Source organism: Mytilus trossulus, chromosome 13, assembly GCF_036588685.1.
Source record: "Mytilus trossulus isolate FHL-02 chromosome 13, PNRI_Mtr1.1.1.hap1, whole genome shotgun sequence".
Lineage (NCBI taxonomy): Eukaryota > Metazoa > Mollusca > Bivalvia > Mytilida > Mytilidae > Mytilus > Mytilus trossulus.
The window spans coordinates 22,848,432-22,866,520 of NC_086385.1; the positions used below are offsets into that span (position 1 = coordinate 22,848,432).

An 18,089-nucleotide genomic window follows, 5' to 3' on the forward strand; every position below is an offset into this window, starting at 1 on the left:
ATTACAATGATTAGAAAATCAGACTAGAGTCAACATTACAATGATTAGAGAATCAGACTATAGTCAACATTACAATGATTAGAAAATCAGCCAGCTGCATTTCATCAATCAGTTTATGATGAAGCTTTACAGCATTGGAAATGAATACTCGGGTATGTATTGGTTAAAATTTTGAGGTTTGTTTTATAGGATAACAGGGCCGTAGCGTAATGGAGGCAAATGAGGCAAATGCCTCACTTTTGAAACAACGACCGAACTTTTAAAGTTTCATTTTTGTTTAATTATATATTTTACATTATCAATATGCGAGTTTCACGTTTCACATTATCTACAAGCACACTACTACATACAATATGTCCAATCTGCAGCAGCGATTGCAGCTTTTACCATAGCGATGACGGTAAAAAAATAAGTGTTCCGAATACAAATCAAAATAAAAAAATGATACAAATCTTAATGTCATTACAAAACTGATTGAAGATGGGTTCTTTAAAGAGAAAAAATTTGAAAAAGGTAACTCATGAGTATAAAGACCCCCTATAAGTATGCTGGCTTATTACTTTCCTTGGTTTATTTTTAAATCGATAACGCTATAGTTATTAATCTTTACACTAAAATAATTCATTGGCCAAAAATATAATAATTATTCATAATTAATTTAAACAAAATCACGAACCGCCTTTTCTATGGAAGTCTCAGTTTAATGTATAAGGCAATTCTTGATTTTTATTTATCTTTGATAAAGTATGAAATACATTTTTGGTATTGTTTGAAAATATTTTTTTCGTGTTTCTTTTTCTGTTAATGATCAGCATTGTCTGGTTGTTTGCAAGCGTGTTCCATTGATTCTAGTGCAGTAGGTCGTGGGTTCGAACCCCGGTAGGTCATACCAATGACTTGAAAATTGAAAGAATAATGTGAAAGATAACTTGTGATCACTTGTGACATACGAACATCAAAAATCCGGTTAAGTAACAATGTTGGTCTATTTTTCTCTGTACCTATTCTTATGGTTAATGATTATGTATAATAAATATATTCTTATTGATGCTTATCTTTTAAAAGCTTATAACTTGCTGTTGGACATACATATATATATACATATACATAAGAACGTGTGTTGAAGCTTTTCGATAGTACAGGTCACAAGAGAATCGGAAAATTTAAGTTGACCAACAGAGATTAATTTTAATATTGAAACTTGATTTGTTACTTACTAGGCTAGTTAATAATAAAAACCGCATTTCTGTTATATGTTTTATTTTTTTATTATAGATGGTAATGCTGGAAAAAGCTTCTACCGTTAGAGGTACCCGAACCACCCTAAAAAAAAGCCCAAAAGCTCGGCGAATTGCCTCACTTTAAATGAACATGCCCTACGGCCTTGGATAATAGTGGTGTTTAATTTTATCTTTCTTGAAATAAATATATTAGAAATGAGGTGAAATATGGCATTGATTAAAGGAGATGTACCAAGGAAAACATGTGACTGAATAAACATTTTATTAAAAAAGGATGAACAATACAGTTTTGAGTTTCAATCCTTTCATATATTAAAATAAAATGATATTTTGTAGGGACCAAACAACTGAGCAGAAAGAAGAACCGTATGACCTTGAAGAGTAAGCAATGTATTAAGTATATTTGGGGTTACCAAAGAGTATGGTAAGAACCTCATCTTAAATTATACTTGGTGAGTATTCTTATTGTTGGTTAAATATTAAGCATCATTATGGAAAATGGGGGATCAAGGGTATACATTAACAAGACAGTGACCAAAGGAAAATAAATAACCAAAACCATCTAGAGGTTTCAACTATAGTCTGATGTTTATACAATACGTGAACTTGTAAATCATCCAAAGTCTAAAATATTTGTGAATAAAATGAACAGCCTGACAAATAACTTACATACACACAAATATCTGACCTAAGCACATGAGCATGTTGAAGGGTGAAATTTTTTTTTTAAATAAAGCTTGAGCCTGTTTTGTGCAATGCCTAACCATTTAACGACAAAGTTTCATACAGAAAACTTTTCAAATTGAGGGGTTTCAAATTTTAAATACGCCAATTTATGGTTTAAAAAAATAATGGAAATCTTGACTCCCCAACAAGAGAAAAATGTCACTCTTATCATTGAGGAAAATGGCCACTACCTGAATGGTCTTTAGAATTAATTCAGTTGCTCTGGTCATTTTTCAAAATTTAACAATGTAAGTAAATATGGAGTTGTTTGATCAATGGGAGATAACTCTGACCACATGGAATAATTCTGAAAACTTAAAGAGGGGTCCTGATCCCGAAATCCCGGGCTTAAAAACACAAAATCCTGAGCTCCCGAAATTTAAATAAATTTAGATCCTGACATCAAGAAATTAAAAAAAAACCAACTTTATCCTAAATCCTGTGCTTTAAAATACCAGATTCCTGAGTCCCAATATAGGTCCTTATAATCCCCCTCACATATATAATTGATAACTAAGATAAAAGAAATACAGAAATTGTTTTGCCTTTTGCCATGCTTACAATCAACAAAAGATTTTTTTCTTCATTTTTCAAAATAAATTCCAAGACTAAGATGAAGGATGCCATTCTTCTAACAAAATACCACAGCATGGAGACCCTAATCAGCACACTAAAATGTCCAAACGTGTGTCCTACATCTTGAAATAAATATAATTTTATAAATGTTCAAGTATCTTCAAAAACATTTTTTACTCATTTCTACTCTGTTGAGACAATTTCACTAGCACTGCACTTTGACTTTGACTAAGACAAACACAATGTTGATTGAAGTTGAATGGTACTAGTGACAACTTTGTTGGAGACATGGAAAGCATTTTGTCATTGTTAGTAGTTTTATGGGCTTTCACCTCTTGAGTCACAAAGAACCTTATGTACGTTAGTTCCATTGAAATGGTATATGCATTGTAAATGCTAAACATTTGATTGACTTTGACTGATTTTTTTTTAGTTTCGTCAGAGTGTAAATGAGTTTGAACAAAAGGCAATATAACCTTTTTTTAGTGATAAGAAGATTTGACTTTCATTTTTGATAAAGTTTTCACCAAATTTATTGTTGATAGCAAGGCTTATGGTTTGCACAATAGAATATGCCTTTTACACAATGAGCTCAGTGGTGAATCCAGGGGTGGGTGGGGGGTCTGGAATTTGGAACCCCCCTTTTTTTTGGCCCATCAATGCATTTGAATGGGAGCATATAGTTGGACCCCCCCCCTTTTAATCTGGGTTGGGAACCCCCCTTTTTTGGGGCCTATCAATGCATTTGAATGGGAGCATATAGTTTGACTCCCCCACCCCTCCCCCCCTTTACTCTGGGTTGGGAACCCCCCTTTTTAAAATGGCTGGATCCTCTCCTGGAGCTTGTCACTTTCACTCAAAAAACATTAAAGAAACCATCAAATTCCTAAGCTTAGGTAGGAGCTTCAAATTGTTATAAAAATTACTTAATTATCATTATCTTGTGAATTTAGCCACCTTCTGCTTAAAAAAAAATACATTTAGATAATTTATCACTTAAAGAGGCATTTGCAATGATTTAGATAAACAATAACAGCACTTTGTTTTTTTTATAAATATTAATAAAAGTGGAATAATGAAGAAATGACTTGTAATTATTAACAGTAATTTTTATAGTTAAATTGGTAAAAATGATTTGAAAAGTATTGCTGATTTCATATTTTTTTCCAAAACCACAATTCAACCTCATTTTGGTCTGTATGCATACAACATTTAATAAGAACCATTGTAGTAGATGGTTGCTCAGCTTGGTCAGATAATAAAAAGAACAGAATGTCAAAATAAAACAGTTTTGCCAACAAAAAATATTATTTCAGTGGTAAAACTCAAATGTTTTTGCTTCAATTTTTTACTCACTTGAGTGCAATTATTTGCAAAGTACAAATCTTATACAAAAGAATTATGTCTGAGACAACAACCCAACCAAAGAGCAAAAAACAGCCGAATCAACTAATGACTCTTCAACTCAGCAAGAAAATCCAGCATCTGGAGGCAGGCTTCAGCTGACCCCTACACAAAAATGTTCACTAGGTCAGTGAAAGTTGATGTCATACTAAACTCAAACATATATTAAAATGAACTGAAATTAAAAAACCTACGAGACTAACAAGGTCCAGAGGCTTCTAACAAGGGACAGGTGCAAAAATGCAGTGGGTTAAACATGTTTTGAGAGATCTCAACCCACACTTATACCTCTATGAGCCAATGTAGAAAAAACAAACACAGCAATTTGCACGGTAAAACTCATTAAAAAGAAGTCTGTGTCCAACTTCAGAAAAGGTAACAAAAGAAACAGACTAATAATTTGTGTATTTTTACAACATTTACAAAGCTAAATTTTGTGGGAAAATAAAGTAAAAGTTAAATTAAAAAAGAAATATTTAATTTTGAAATTTACTTCAAAGGAAAGAAAATAAAGTTTAATTGATTTTATTCTTATATGTGTAATGTTGTATATGTATTTATATTTCATTTCAGAGTTCAACAACAGATTATTAATTCTATAATTTTGATTTTTGCAGATTGCAGCAGTGGGATGTTACAGTCATAGACGTTGGATAGACTCCGTTGTACTAGGCCAGGGAGGGTAGCGCAGAGTTTCCGCAGCACTATACAATAGTAGCAAGATCACTCTACCATGAGCTTGTTAAAGGGCCCGTTTGATGAAAGTGACACCAACATTCTCCACAACACTACAGATTTGTTTTTGCAGATGCAGCCGAGAGGATGTTTCAGTCATGGACTCATTTGATGGAAGTGGCACCAACATTCTCAAACACTAATAATTTACAAATTTGTTTTTGTTGTAGATGCAACCTCAGTCATACACCCTAGAGTTTGGCTATGTTGTGACAGAAGAAGAGTAGCATATAGACTTCTGTATGTCCATTTTTATGGAAGTGACAAATTACTAATCTTTCTTCTTATATCCATTTCAGAGTTCTTACAAAGATGCATAGGTATAAAATATTTATTATTTTTTGTCTTTTGGTGTATTTTTGTCAATGAGTTAAAACCCAAAGAACAGTACATCGATCAGAAGTAATAAGTTTGACTAGTGTAATTTGAGAGAGAACACTCTGGAACACAAAAAATATCCTACCTCATAAAAATTTAACACGACATCTTATTTTCACCTTTTTTCATTGAAGCAGCACACAGTGTAGTCAAGAATGTATGCATGTCCTTGAACTTCTAGAAATACAATACCTAATAGTTAAAACAGTCTGGTATAATGGTCAACAAGAGCTACATAAAAAAAAGGAAGATACCAAAGTTAAATTAAAAAAATATGTATTTAATTTTTGAAATTTACCTCAAAGAAAATAAAATAAAGTTTAATTGATTTTTTTCTTATATGTGTAATGTTGTATATGTATTTTTATTTCATTTCAGAGTTCAACAACAGATTATTAATTCTATTATTTTGTTTTTCGCAGATTGCAGCAGTGGGATGTTACAGTCATAGACGTTGGATAGACTCCGTTGTACTAGGCCAGGGAGGGTAGCACAGAGTTTCCGCAGCACTATACAATAGTAACAAGATCACTCTACCATGAGCTTGTTAAAGGGCCCGTTTGATGAAAGTGACAACAACGTTCTCCACGACACTACAGATTTGTTTTTGCAGATGCAGCCGAGAGGATGTTTCAGTCATGGACTCATTTGATGGAAGTGACACCAACATTCTCAAACACTAATAATTTACAAATTTGTTTTTGTTGTAGATGCAACCTCAGTCATACACCCTAGAGTTTGGCTATGTTGTGACAGAAGAAGAGTGGCATGTAGATTTCTTTTATGGAAGTGCAAATAACTAATCTTTCTTCTTCATATCTATTTCAGAGTTCTTACGAAGATGTATAGGTATGCAGTATTTATTATTTTTGTCTCTGTGTATTTTTGTCAATGAGGTAAAACCACAGAACAAATCAATCAGAAGTATTAACTGGTGTAATTTGAGAACACCCTGGAACACGAGAAATATCCTACCTCACAAAATTTAACATGAGACATCTTGTTTTCACCTTTTTTCAAGGAAGCAGCACACACAGTGTAATCATGAAGGTATCCATGTCCTGGAACATCTGGGAATAGCATATCTCTAATAGTATTTTTACTACTATCCTCAAAATTCAAACAAAACAGTCAGATATTTTGATCAACAAGAGGTACAATCTCAAACCATGTGGTGAAAAAAGACAACACATAACCAAAAAAAGTGACGGAAAATTGTCTACACTGACAACAAAATATTATACAGCAACAACCCATTCAAAGACCTGAGAGATTCTCAAGCACCAATTCAACCAAAGACCAGGGATGATCTCCAGCACTGAGCACCAACCAAAACAAAGAACAGACATGAACTAGGGCAAAAAGCACCAACCCAACCAAAGACCTAAGAGGTTTTCAGGCACCATGCAACCAACTAAACTAAATAGCCAGGCATGATCTCACACACCATGCACCAACCTTTCCAAAGATCAGGGATGCTTTCAGGCACAACAACCTTACCAAAGACCAGGAATGATCTGACACCAAGCACCAACCAAAACAAAAAAAAGGGTGATCTCAGACACCACAGAATGTTAGCAAGTATTTGATATGTTAACTTATCTACTACTTGTGTAAGTAAAATGGTTTTTTTTCATTCTGTGCTGCATTTATTCTATCAAAAATTGTCAAAATGCAACATGAAATTTTTATTTGTTTTTCATCTCTTTCTTCAAAATGTTTTACATATTGAAATTTTTTGAAAATTCCATTGGACTATCAAAAATAATTAGTAAATAATTTCTTGAATAATTTTTTTTTATTGGAAATGTTAATTTACTTTAATCAACGAATATGAAAATAAATGTTCAAACCTTTTTCATGCATAACCAAATTAATTAATGTGTTAAATAAAAGATTACAAATAAAAAATTTCTATATTTTTTTTTTTAGAAAATTAAGATATGCTTCTAAGAGTTTTTACAATTGAACTGTTCCAGAATATAATAATGTATTGTTTTTTACAGAAAATATAAGGTAAAATGACAAATTATGATTCGGGTTTACATGAAAACACTGATATCTTGAATGACAGTAGCATAGGTGGATCCAGGGAGCCTTGCCCCCCCCCTTTTGTGGGTAAAGGAGTAAGTTCGGTAAGAGCCATATTTGGCCCCAATTATAAAGTTCATAGTAACAAGACAATAACTGTTTCAAGTTGCCTTAAAGACATGTTAGAAAGTTACACAGAACTGTTTTTGTCAAAGTTTACTTCTAACACGTTAATTTTTACATCCCAAAAAGGTCAAAATAAGGGATTTTGGTGAAATTTGTCAAAATAAGCCAGATTGCAACCAAATAAAGGACCAGGAAACATAGAGCGCAGGCGTTGACAAGCTTAAGATTCAAATAAGACGTGTGAAATGTCTTCACAAATATTATTTTAAAAGATCTTTGTTGTCGACGTATGCGCTCTATATTTCCTGTCCAATAATCTATGGAAATTTACCCATTTTCATTGATTTTTTCGTGAAAATCAATATGAGTTCAACTTGTGACGTCATAATGAAACGCAGAAACGTAAAATTTCCAACAAAATTGTGTATATCCTAGCTAGTCAATGGATTAGCTGTAATTTATCTTGATATTGGTCGATTAATCTGAATTTGAAATTTACGCTAAAAAGGGGGCCATTTTAGGACATTATCGAACATACTCCTTTTGGTTGATTATATAAGGAATCACTGTAGTATGACTAGAGGGGGCCCCCTCATGAAAAGTTCTGGATTCTGCCACTGAGTAGCGAAATAAAAATTCACTAAATTAGAAGGGGAGGCAAGTTGTATAAAATAAGGGTATCAATACGATATGGTATTTCAACAAATGATGCAATTTTGCTCTAAATTTGTGAAGTAAAATTCAGGTACACTATGCCAAGATCAAATTCATGTATATTTTACCCTTGGGAAGTGGTAAAAAACTGCTTGAAAATTAAGATATGTCTTTAGTAATTGGGGAAAATATGGTTTGGTTCAGATTAATTGAATAAGATTTTGAATTTCTGAAATTAGTTGATATTGTAATAAAAAAAAATATTTATGATTATCCCAAACATTCACCATCAACGATTCTGGAAGATTATGTCGAGCAATTTTTTGTTGTTGTAAAAGTTTTCATCCAATAATTTATAACTGTAGCCAAATAATAATTTGATTAATTAAAGCCATGGACACCTTCTCATAATTTAAAAATATTGAGATAAATATGCCGATATAAATACAAGTGGTACTTATTTGATTCTTGTCGGTGGATTCTGGAATAATTTTCATTTCATATTTAAAAATTACCAAAAAGTATTTTTTTTGAGAACATATTCAGCTTGAATACATAAATGACAGAGATTTTTATTAAGCATTTTATGTGAACAACCAAGTTAGAAATTTGACCGAAAAAAACTCAAAAAAAGATTCGGGCATATGAATTATAATATACATTAAAAACTGGATATTAAATGATAAAACCGTGGAAGAAGATTGATTTTATTTGATTACAACACTATTTAACCATTGAACAAGATTTTCTTCTGAAATGCAGCAAAATGGTTTGCCCATCAATTTCAATAGTTAAATTGATATATATAGGAAGATGTGGTATGAGTGCCAATGTGACAAATCTCCATACTTATATATGCAACAACATTTGAAGCTAAAAAAGAGGTTGGAGATTAACCCAGAGTGGAACGCCCATTTATTTAATTTCTTTATCAAATTGATCAATGCAGAAAGGGTGATAGTTGAAATAACTTAGGATGAGGTTTATTAGGTTGTAAAACAGTTTAAGGTCCTTGGATCAAATGATCAACAGATATTTATAAAACATTTTTAAACATTGTCTTGTTTGCATTGTTAGTGCTTTCGGGTGGTTGAAATTTTCAAAACAATTCATGCAGTTTTTGGTGATACACTCATTTAAATGATAAAACTGATATTTCAGTTTTGTAATTTAACAACTTCCCTAAATATTTTACTGTTTTCAATACATCTTGATTGTCAAATTGGAGAATAACAGTACATTTGTACTTGAAACTAAATTAAAGTTTGTGATCTGCATTTAAAGTTTCATAGCTGAACATTAATGTTCATCTTGATTTTTTTTTTAAAGACTAAGCAAATATCAAATGACCATTTCAGAAATACATTGAGCTCAGAGCGCTGCGTTTCTTATCTATTACTAACATAGTTTCTCTTTGGAGTAGCTTGCAGTTGCTAGGGTCTGGTTGTTTCTTTTGTTTTTTAATTGGTTCTTTGAATGGTGTCATGGTTTTCAAGTGTTCAGGATATGGTGTTCTGCTTTTGAGGGAATCTTTATATGTAATTCTGAAATGAAAATATTTGATATTTGTTTGGTAATTTAAGTATTAAAAAAATTATAATTTTGAGCTTAAATCTGTAAAAAAGTTTTATAATTTTAGAAACAATGTCAAAAACAAAGGTCTTTAATCAAATTCTAAATTATATTTGACATATTATGATGTATTGGAAACCAAAATATTAAAAATATATTTGTATCTTAGATTGAATTCAAATACCTTATTGTGAAAAATTACCCAAAATGTTATATACTTAAGCGTCATCAAAATTATTTCAGGGTATCTGTTTCTTAAAAGCACTGATTGCTAACAAGATAATGGTGAAGTAAAAGTAACATTTCAAAATTATAATCTACCTTTTAAATTAAATTCACTTAATGCTTTGACCAAGTGGGAAGAACATTAGTATTTAAATCATTTCAAATACCCCCCTTAAACCTTCATTCTTATTTATCTGAAACTATCATCATTTCCCAGAGTTATTTAGATAAAAATCCCTAGTATTAAACAGAAGTATCTAATTATTTTGCTTCAAATATATCATTCTTGGGTTCATTTTTAACTCTAACCCCCAATAATATGCTTTCATTCAGACATTTTACAAATTCTCCATACAAATCCCAAAAAAAATAATTTTGTGAAAACCTAAAATTTGTCATTCACATGAATAATAATAATAATAACTGTCAATAATAAGGAATCCACAGTATTCACATTATGCTTGAAAAATATTTGTAATCAAGTTTCATCAATTAGCCTCGAATGTTGTATTTAAGCGAAATAGTTGTTTGTTTCTTTGCTTTGTCTTTACACAGCTGAAAACTTTTACTTTTAAGCAAGGGAGATAACTTGTTTCAAATTTAATTTAATTAAGAAATTTCTAAAAATGACATTTGTCCATTCGGCATCATATTTTTCTAAAATCAGTGTAATTTTTAAAAATGTTTGGTATAACTATTTGGTTTATAATTATCAGTACATAATTAACAACTATTTTTAATTTTAACTTTTTCGTCACATTTAACAATTACTCATCATGACTTCTTTTCGAAATTCCCCTTATATTTCTTTTAAAAATTGCATACAATATTCACTTTAAACATATTATAATTGTTAATGTTTGTGTCATTTTGGTCTTTAGTGGATAGTGGATAGTTGTCTCATTGGCAATCATACCTCATCTTCTTTTTTATAACTAAGCAGGTTCAAATTAGATCATGTACCATACTTTAGGGGCAGTGGTAGATTCAGAGGGTGGGAGTTCTGGAGAGGTTGGATCCTCCTTTTGTCGAGCCTTTGACTTAAGTTGAAAAAGTGACACATAGCGATCCTACATTCCGTCATTGGCATCGTCCACAAATATTCACTCTGTGGTTAACGTTTTTAAAATTTTAATAGCTTTCTTAAACTATCCTGGATTTATACCAAACTTGGACAGAAGTTTGTAAATGATCATAAGATAGTATTCAGAAGTAAATATTGTAAAAATAAAATTCCATTTCTTCGTATTTTACTTGTAACTGGACTTAGATTTTCTCCTGGGAAATATTACATTCACTCTGTGGTTAAAGTTTTAAAAACTTTGATAACTTTCTTAAACTCTCCTGGATTTGTACCAAGCTTGGACCAAAGCTTGTTTATGATGATTAGATAGTACATGTACCCAGAAGTAAATTTTGTAAAAATAAAATTCCATTTTTCTGTATTTTTCACTTATAACTGACTTAGTTTTTCTTCAAGTTAACATAACATTCAGTCTGCTGTTAAAGTTTTTAAAATATTTATTAAATTCATAAACTATTCTGGATTTTTACCAAACTTTGACAGAACTAGGACATGCTTCTTTTAATCAAAAGATAATAAAAAAAATTAAGGGATTGCTAAAGTGAATTTGATAAGATAGCCATATTTTGGATCCTATGGCACCTTCATCAGGATTGAAACTATAGGGAACTGCAGAATCCTGTAATGATAATTTGCATTTCACAATGTCACCATCAGGATAAATTATAAATAGGAGAGTGAAGGTAGATGCGAAAATAAACTAGATCAAGAATGTTAAATAAAATATGTTTTTGTATATTTGGACGACATTTGACTTGCAATTATGTACCATTTACTAGGCTGGATATAGTACAGACTTGCATACCGTACCATTTTGACACTGGAAGCAGTACGTTTGTCTGAGCGAAGCCAATTGGAAGCATGTACCTCTTAGTGAAGCTAATTGGGAGCACATACCCTCTGTCTTGTTGCGAAGCTGATTTGAAGCAGTACATATATACCTCTGTCTGCTAAAGCTAATTAGAAGCAGTACCCCTGGCAGTGCGGTCCCAATTAGAGGCATGTAACTCTGAGGGAAGCCAATTGGAAGCATGTACCTCTGCAAAATTTGATTAAACACTATTCAACAAATTTTATTTAACATTCTTTTTAAACCATTAATACTTTTTGTCGAGCCTTCAACTTTAATTGAAAAAAACATGAGACTTAGCCATCCTACATTCTGTCAGCAGCGTCATCATTGGCGATCACAAAAATTCACTCTTTAGTTTAAGTTTTTTGAAATTTTTATAACTTTCTAAAACTATTCTGGATTTCTAAAACTTCCACCGAAGCTTGTATATGATCATAAGATAGTACCCAGAAGTAAATTTTGTAAATGAAACAAATTAATTTTTCCATTTTCTACTTATAAATGCCAGGATACAATACATTCACTAAAGTTTTTAAAATTTTAATAACTTTCTTCAAATATTCTGGATTTGTAACAAACTTAAAATTAGACAGAAGCTTGTTTATGATCAAAAGCTAGTATCTAGACAAAAAATAGTTAAAACTTATTTCCTGTTTTTCTGTATTTTGCTTATTAATGGACTTAGTTAACCTTATATTCTGAAGTTAAAGTACTTAAAACAATTATTAGATTCATAAACTATTCTGGATTTTTACCAAACTTGGACAGAAGCTTCTTACAATCAAATGATAGTCTGAGAGGAATATTTTTATTGATATCCCCCCCCCCCTCATTTTTGTTGAGCCTGGGATTAACAGCAAAAGTAAGCGAGACACTGGGATCTGCAGAACCTGTACAAATTTTTTGGTTGCAATTAAATGAGAACAGAACCTAGTTTGAACCCTGCCTTTTATCCTGGGTGGGAGCCCCATCTCTTTAAAAATGGCTGGAACCACCCCTGGGGGAGAATAATTGCTTTTTTATCATTTGAAGATGGAAAAAACTATTTACGTTATTACATGGGATTTGTTTCCAAATGGCAGAAAAGAGGTGTTTCCTGTCTTGTGTATTGACAGGAGCTAGTTCTGACTGTTATCCTCCATTTAAGGAACCAGTCATTCCCAAAGTTTACCTTGTTTCAGTCCATCTCTATTAATGTCAAGATATCAGTGATTTCTCTTCTTTTTGGAAGCATTCTTATGAAAAACAAATTTTGACATCACCGATTAGTATGGTTCATGTATCAAACTTAATTTGGGAACAAAAATGTTACTTTTGAATTGTAAATTTTGAAACTATTTCCTTCAACTATTCTAGTTTAATGATTTTATTACATGGAATTTGAATTTGGACAATTATTTTTTAATTTAAAGAAACAGGATTTTTTGAGTTTACAATATTTCATCCTAAATTTTATCCTAAATGTAAAGATTTCTTACAACATACCACTATTTTGTATTATATTTGTATTTTATATTATCAGCGTTTCTTTTACCATTGAAACTTCAAAGGAAGATTGCACTCAAGTTGAAGTTGTGTTATTCCTAGTATGAAACTGGTTGAGAAATTTCCCCCCATTTTCCTGAAATTTGTGAAATTTTATTAAAATTTACAGACAGTACTCGTTTGTGTATAAATCAACTCCTGCAGTTATAATTTTTTCTATTCTTGAATTAGGAGATTTTTATTTAAACCTTTGTAAGAATGTAACAATTTTTGTTTAGAACTCACATGATGAGCATGCAAATTGATTAAGGTTAATCGTCATCACAAATGTTTGACCTTTTATATTTCCATATATTTAAATTTCAGTAAAGACCATTCTCCTTTGTTGATGGAAAATATGAACTTGCACAACTGAGCTACTTCAGGCTATGATCAATTTTTGTAGAATTATTTTCATACTTATGATGTGTGTGAAGAGAAACTTAAAACAAGGGAAATTTTATTAAACTATGCTCCAAAATATTAAAAAAATGTTTGTGATTTATAGGTGTTGGCCAATAAATATTCTGTTCTTTTTATATAACCTCTTTTTTTAGGTATTTACATATCAGATGTCTGCTAACTAATATAAGAGCAATAATTTGAGCTATGTAAATAAAAAAAATGTAAACATAGTTCTAGATAAAAATGGAAAGAGAAATTGTGGGTATTTAAAAAAAAACATTTGGTCAATTTTCAAAATTCAAGTTACATGTATAAAAGCACATCTGATATTTTTACTGTTTTATGTATGAGTTCAAACAATTATTTTTTATATTGAGAATTACTTCCATGCTGCCATGAATGTAAAAAGAAAATATTGTGAGATGCTTTGGAACATTCTTTGGACAATTGTATATTGGATTATATACAACGGAAAGGACATTGGAATATTAAAATGGATTCAGTGAACTGGTTATCACAAAGAATTATGTTGAAAAGCATGAAAAGTAGCCATGGCAACAGCTCCAAGGAAGATGGTTACATAAATCTTCAACCAAGTCTGAGGCTTCACCAAGAAAATAAGAAGGCAAGTTTAATTAACCCTTTCCTCCATAATGACGCCTTTTGACGCCACCCCCCTTACTCCATAATGACGCCTTTTGATGCCTGTGTAGTACCTCAGTTGAAACACTTTGACTACAAAGTGTCTGCAGTTGACTTAATAAAGTTTGTATCCAATATGAAAAGGAATATCATAGGAATATCCAACTTAAATTTATTTGATGAAATAGTTGTTTTTCGCAATTCCTATGCATTTATTAACTAGTTACTTATTCCTTTGCATTGAATATTGTTCTGAAAGATATTAGAATGTATATTTCTTTTTCAGGTGACTTCACCTGTGGCTGCAGGAAATTATTGTGCAATACAACTGAAACCAAAAAGAATGTAATTCAGACTATTTTTGTGTATGTTTTAAAAAATGTTCATATTTTTTTACCAAAAAAAAAATTTAAAAATTGTAAAGATTCTCCATTTTCAACAAAGCTGGAAGTTGTTGGCTAAATTGATACTTCATAATTTTCCGATTTTACTTATAGACCTACTCTTGATATCTTAATTATGGTCAATGTGTTATCAAACATTTCCAGAAGGTTAAAAATGGAGAATCTAAAAAAAAAAAGAAAAATAATGTTATTTTGTTAAAATGTACATTTTGGTTTTCTGATTTGTTGGATGTATCTCTTTTTTTCTTCATTAGTTTGTTATTTTTTGCAGTGTTTTTAGCTATAAAAAAGAATATTTCACAAGAAGCATAGAAAAAAACACATCTTGGTGAGAAAAGATTAATTCAGATTTTTAGTGTTAAATGCCACAATAAGCAAGATTTGTTATATATCTTGGTGTCCATTTTTTCAATTGGTTGAGAAAATCGGAGTAATGGAAGTGAACCACCTAGGTGAACAATGATGTACTAAATATTTTTGTTAATTATTTAAATAATTTATATCAAATTATTTATTATTTATTATAGCTATACCATCTTGTATTTTTGTTAGATATAGCAATGATGTGGAGTCTAAACAGTTGAAATTTTTGGCAAAGGGAGGTAATAAATTATTCCCCTGTTTAACTCCTCATTCTTTTAAATTTATTATTTTACTTAAATATTCATATGTATAAGTTTTTTGTTTAATATCAGATGTATACTAGCTAACAATGACTATTATTCAGAGTTCTGTAAATAAAAAAAAATGTAAACAGAGCTCCAGATAATAGATTTAAGGGTGGGAGAAATTATGGGACACTATCGGTAGAATTGATTTGGTGAAATTTTCAAGATACATGATTAATTAAGAGTGCATCTGATATTTTTTTTATTTATTTCTATAAATAATGGACCAAAAACGAAAAGATTGCAATTAAAATAATGATGACAGCCACTCTGGCAGCCAGGAGGGCAGCTCTAAGGAAGATGGTCAATAAAATTTTCAACCAAGTCTGAGGCTTTACCATGAAATTGAGAAGGCAAGTTTATTGAAGTCAAACAATTTCTATACAATTTCTAGAAATATTTGTTAAATGTACATATTCATCCTTATTTTCTGCATGAAAAACATCTTTCAATAATTTATTTACCAGTTTAATATTTTGAGATACCATTGTCAAGGGGTACAATCAAAATCACGTGATTGATATACACACACCGGAAGTAACAGTCGAGCAGACCGCTTTAAAGGTAAGTAGTCGTATTTACTTGTTTATATCAATGAAATTTAATAAATAAGGTAGTGCACGGAATGTCGGATACTATCTAGTTTTGAAATACACAATTATCATTGCTGGAAATCGTGCAGTTAATGCTAACACTTCGACACAAAAATTCGTTAAAAATTTGGAACTGTGTCGAAGTGTTTTCAATAACTGCACGCTTTCTAGCAAACACAATTGTGTATTTTAAAACTACATACTATCTGACATTCGGTGTGCCAACTTATTAATCAAAATTTAATTGATATAAACAAGAAAATGCAACTTCTAACCTTTCAAGCGGCGAGTTCGACTGTAACTTCCGGTGTGTATATATCCATCACGTAATTTTGATTGTACCCCTTGATTGTACATTAACAAGAATTTCTATTACAATTGCAGGAGTAAATTCTAAGATAGGAATTAACTTTCAAGGGGAGACTAGCACAATTAACAGCAAGATTTGTTTATTCAATGGGAGACAACTCATTTTCATTATTCAAATTAGTTGAGTGCAGAATTCAAATCATAAACCTTGACTACTTTTGTTTGTTTTTCAATCTTTACAAAATATGTGGATTTTATACTATTGGTACTTGAAGTAAGAAATCAGAAAAATGTGTAAATCAATCTTTAGGTTGACATAGAAATTGGTTTGTAAAATTAATAAATGTGTTAATTTCTTTTTAGGTACTTTCTGTGGCATGTTTTCATGGTGTGGGAATAAGACTTGGTGGTCAAATACAGCTAATATGTAGGTAGGTACCAGTATTGTTAATCCTGTTTAAAAAAAAATAATCTATAAATAAGATTATTTTAAAATGAATACTGACTTTTTTAGGGTTAAATGTTTATAAGAGTTTGGTCAACAGTATATACTCTTTATTTTATCAGTATCATATGACAATGGTCTCTTGGCAAAGTATGGCCTTATAATAGATTTTAAATTTCAACTTTTATCATAGAATGTCAAAGGGGCCCCAATTTGGATCTTAAATGGATATATTTCAAGAAACTTAATGTGACTTAAAATAAATCGCTTCTTTATAATACATTGTAGTCTCCATAATTAGCTATATTGGGAGATATTATCAAAATGCTATAATTTTGTGAATTTTCTTACCTAAAAGCTTAAAGAATACCTTGATCCAAAATGTTTCGTAACTTATAGGAACCAAGGGTAATACATGTATTTAAATAAAAAGACGTAAACTATTACTGGATATGCTAAAAACTGTTCTGAATTGTGAAAAATTGGACCTTAATTGGCGCTTTTGCGAATACACCAGAATTGCATAATCAAGATGTCATAACTTAATAGTTTATAGTGTCAGGTGCCAAAATGAAGTGTTTACTTTGTATCAATAATGATACCAGAACAATATATATGTTAAATTTGTAGTATTTGGGCTTGATTTAAAAAAAAAAAAATCTTAGGGCCAACTTAACCCTTTTAAGCCTACTCCTTTTAGGATTGAATTGTGTTGTTGGATTGATGTCTAACCAATGTTCTCAAAACCTATCGCATATATAACCCATTTTATATATCATAGATACAGTATTTCAGAAGTTATCCTTTAAAACAATTTTGTATTTTATATTTCAGGTTAGCACCACAGCTTGTCTGCAAGGATTGAAGCTGGGAAACGGCCATTGGAGCTGAATTTTATGGTAAGAAACTAAAATATTGATTAATGAACTTTTAAATTCACCATGTATTTTTTTATGAACACATGTATTTTGAAATATTTTCCAAATTAATAGTTTTAATTATACTGGTAATCTGGATTGGGTATTTAAGAATAAAGAGATGTTATAAGATTGCCAACTACTCAACTATCAATAAGAGAAGCAAATTACAATCACTGTAGGACCTTCAGCAATGAGCAAAACCTATATGAATGTAAATAATGCAACTGGTTGAATATCACAATAGGAACTTGTATTTATAAATCTAATCTCTAATGCAAAACTTTGAGGCCAGATTTTTCTGAAATCTTGGGATTATTTATCTTGCATATTTGTCCATTTGTTGAAAAATCACAAGAATAGCATGCAATAATTTCTGGTTTTACAGTACCAGTTTTAAAGGCCCTGCCTGAACATAACAAAATGTGAAACAGTTTCAAACTAGAAAACCAATGCATTAATTCATACAACTAATAAAGGAAAATAAACATGATGCACATCAACCATTGATTTTATCATCCTTTTTTGCTAATAATTGTATAAATCGGTATATCGGTTTGATCTTGTTTTGACAAAT

At 30.8% G+C, this 18,089-nt stretch overlaps 2 long non-coding RNA genes across 4 annotated transcripts in view; both read left to right on the forward strand.

Annotated features, from left to right (window-relative positions):
- Nucleotides 1–18,089, forward strand: part of LOC134695126 (uncharacterized) — a 32,539-nt gene that overhangs the window by 9,901 nt on the left and 4,549 nt on the right. Inside the window, exons 1-3 of one of the 2 annotated variants that reach the window (XR_010102707.1) lie at nt 16,132–16,424; nt 16,514–16,581; nt 17,430–17,494. This is a non-coding gene — a long non-coding RNA (uncharacterized LOC134695126). Of the gene's footprint in view, nt 1–16,131; nt 16,425–16,513; nt 16,582–17,429; nt 17,495–18,089 lie in introns of those variants that run through there. The other variant, XR_010102708.1, reaches the window with a different exon arrangement.
- On the forward strand, nt 514–6,051 carry LOC134695127 (uncharacterized). 2 transcript variants are annotated; one of them, XR_010102709.1, is made up of 2 exons: nt 514–1,693; nt 4,982–6,051. It is a non-coding gene; the product is annotated as an uncharacterized LOC134695127 (long non-coding RNA). The 2 variants fall into 2 exon arrangements; XR_010102710.1 differs by having other exon boundaries at nt 5,889–6,051.